This window comes from Etheostoma spectabile, chromosome 13 (genome assembly GCF_008692095.1).
Source record: "Etheostoma spectabile isolate EspeVRDwgs_2016 chromosome 13, UIUC_Espe_1.0, whole genome shotgun sequence".
Taxonomy (NCBI): Eukaryota; Metazoa; Chordata; class Actinopteri; order Perciformes; family Percidae; genus Etheostoma; species Etheostoma spectabile.
In genome coordinates this window covers 2,454,308-2,457,562 of record NC_045745.1, presented here as the reverse complement: position 1 = coordinate 2,457,562, position 3,255 = coordinate 2,454,308, and the positions used below count along the sequence as shown (strand labels likewise).

Genomic DNA, 3,255 nt, shown 5'->3' with positions numbered 1-3,255 from the left:
GTTATCCAATTGCGTGCAGTGAGACTTTCAAATGCAGGCTTACTCAATGTCAGATCCTTAATCTTTTGGATTTGGGTCTGGATTTCCAGGCTAGGCTAACAGGAGCCAAGCCATTTGCAATTCAAATAAGGCGTAGGGTTGGGTGTTGGGATCTGTTCTTGGGTTCTTGTTGTACAGGGTCCAGCCTTATCCCATTTTAACTCGTATAAACTGTGTTTAAATTCTTTCTTACACTTTGTGATACTAGCGCTGGTTGGAAGGCTTCATTTCTGAATTTGAGCCCACTCTGTGCGGTCGCTGTAATTGCTCCCTTTGTTTCATTTTCTGCGATAGAGCACTGTGATCACAGTGGGCAGAAGGCTTGCAGTAGGAGTGTGTTAGTGAAAAAGAAAGGATAGCTGAGCCTTCTGTCAACTTGTTTTGTGTGGTTTTCACTCTCAAAAATCTTCACCCGCATCAGGAACTTGAAGGAACAAACACCGACAGCCCAACCGGACCAATCTCTGATCTTGCAGTCGCCATGTGCTATCTGCAAAGCAGGCGTAGGTCAGCTGCGGAGTAGCCTACAGCGTAGCTACATGCGTAGGCTCTGTAGCGACGCTGTAACCCCTTACACGTTGCTTTCACACCCCAGCGTTTCAACCACCCAGACAACCGCCTACCTGGGCGATCGTTTTCAATAGCGGCTGGCAAAAGCCAGGCGGCTACCGTCAGAAGTTCAGACCAGGGATCTCTTTGCGGCAGAGCAACATCTGTGCAAATTCACGTGGGTGGCACCCGGTTCATACCCCTACCACGGTGATCCAAAACGCTTTCCATCTGCTGATTCCCCTTATTGAAAATTCTGGAGGCCTGAATGCCCCTGATTGCAAAACCGTAAATCCACTGTCCTTCACAAAGAAAAATAAAGTCTTCTGAATCAATCCTAGTCCACTCTTTGTGCGTTTGTATCACACACCTTGTGAGACTCCCTGGCTCCCAGACATCCAGCCATTTTCATAGGACTTACAGAATATCTACCACGTGTACTGTGTAGTCTCATGTAAATCATGAGCCAGCTTATACATATAATCTTATTGTCACATGTTGCAGCTCCGTGCTAACTGACGGCCCGCAGGTTGGCCCGATCATCCTCAACCCCTGTTTTTTAGCATGTTATGGGCCATGTGCTTCATTGTAACACACACACACACACACACACACACACACACACACACAAAACCATGAGACCCCCTCTACTGTTGTTGTGGCTGGTAATGAGCTCCTGTGCTGTCCCACTGCTGCTTGTGGGGCCCACGGTCATGTTCGCTGCAGACTACACCACTGCCAAGTAGTAGCCAACCCCCCCCCCCCCCACCTCACCACCACTCGCTCCTCATCCACCCCACCCCCTCCATCCAACACGTTGGGTGTGACAAGCCACTGTGGAGGGGCAAGGCCAGGAATTTATGAGCGCTTAAAAATCCATGAAACGTTGCAGCTGACAGATAACCTCATCCATCCCCCCCCCCGCCCGCAGCAGAACTGGGGTTTGAGTGATGTTGGTTTCTCATATTTATTCACATTAAAATGTGGGCAATGTTTTACAGAACAAAGCTATGGTGATGAGATATAAAGCATCATACAGTAAACAGCATCAGAACATGACATGAATAATAAATTGAATATAACTTGCTTGGGTTTGCCTGAGGATTATGTTGTAAGAAGAGGTTTATCTATGCTAATAACAGGCTTATAATCGGCCTGTAAAGCATCACAGTGTCATTTCACTGTTATCTGAGAGCAGTGGCTAATAATTGGTGTTCCTGAGGTTTGTCAGGGCTTTCAATGCTAATTTGTACTGCAGAGATTTTCTGTCAACTTCTGGCTGGTATCAAATTGATATTATTTGTTTTCGTTTAAACGCCCGATCCCTTACCTAATCGCACAAAAAAAGAACTTCTTTCCAAACATTCACAATTCAACCTGGGGGGTCTCGGCTTTTGCATCTTTGCAAGGAAATCATTTTTCATGCTCTTGTCATCGTGACTAGTGGGACCAGCTGCTTTTCAACCATTGGCCCAGGGTCGGAGGCAGCAAGGGTGGGAGGGCAATGGGCGAGGGTGCCGGGGATTGGGTGGGTGGGTGGGGACGGGCCAGCTTTTGTGGCTGCTAAATGGACTCAGCTGACAGGACTAAGCAGCAGTGACGGTGGCCTAAATGGCTATGCCAGCGGACACACTAAAGGACAAAAGAAAATGGAGGGAGTAAATTTGAAGGGGAAAATGCAGGTTATGAATTTTGTGTGTGTGTGTGTGTGTGTGTGTGTGTGTGTAGGGCAGGCAGTAGGGCTCGGGCCGAGAAGGTGACCCTTCTGGACTCGTGGAAGGAGTAATTGAAATGCCCTGTCACTGTGATTCCCATTCATTTAGCTTCGGCGCCGGCTCAATTTTGCCGTTGGCCATGTGAGCATTTCCAGAGTCCTAAACCATGTTATGTCATTTACTCAAGGCCATAAAATTCTCTCTGGCCAAGGAGCCAAATGACAGCCCCATGAGAAAAATGGAATTACACTTGAAACCAAGTAGTATTATAGAATGGTGGACGTTACAGGTCAGCTGTCGCTAAAGAAATAGTGAAGTGTGTGCGTCAGTGTGCGTCAGTGTGAGTCAGTGTGTGTAAGTGTGTGTCTGTGTGTGTGTGTGTGTGTGTGTGTGTGTGTGTGCCTGTATATTGCACTGAGCTTGTAATATTGGACGTAGACAGTGTTTTGCTGTATTTGCTGCTACAGCTGCCGTGCAGTGTCTGTGTTTATATTGGCTGGGCTTGGGAGGCGGTGGGTGCTTAAAGGCAGCACGGACATCTGTCTCCAACTGTGAGGAACCCCTCCACCTCCCCCCAATCCTCTCCAGACCCTCGCATCACCACAACAACACACACACAATATCCTGTGCGGGCCGTTTCATCATAGTTTAATGTTTGATAGGGATCGGAGGGGGTCCACTCCGGATAATGAGAGTGGCTAATGGAAGGTGGCTTCAGATGGGGGCCCCTGTTGGGCCTTAGGGACCAGGCTTCACCCATAGAAAGGACAGAGAGGATGTGTATGCGTGCGTCTAAGCAGTCTTGTGAAAGGGGATAAGAATGATGAATGTACTTGGGCAAAAAGCAAAAAAAAAAACATGGGTGTGTTTTTGCGTGTGTTCACACCAAAGCAGATTGCTTCAAGTCGAGACAAGATGTAAGCTGACGGATGGACGGATGACCAGCGTAATC

General features: G+C 47.9%; 1 protein-coding gene and 1 long non-coding RNA gene across 5 annotated transcripts in view; both read left to right on the top strand.

Annotated features, from left to right (window-relative positions):
• LOC116700401 (uncharacterized) overlaps positions 1-798 on the top strand; it is a 19,601-nt gene extending 18,803 nt beyond the window's left edge. Inside the window, exon 3 of the long non-coding RNA XR_004334641.1 lies at positions 728-798. This is a non-coding gene — a long non-coding RNA (uncharacterized LOC116700401). The remainder of the gene's footprint in view (positions 1-727) is intronic.
• The window catches only part of robo3 (roundabout, axon guidance receptor, homolog 3 (Drosophila)), a 110,809-nt gene that overhangs the window by 46,096 nt on the left and 61,458 nt on the right, over positions 1-3,255 (top strand). The window lies entirely within an intron of this gene.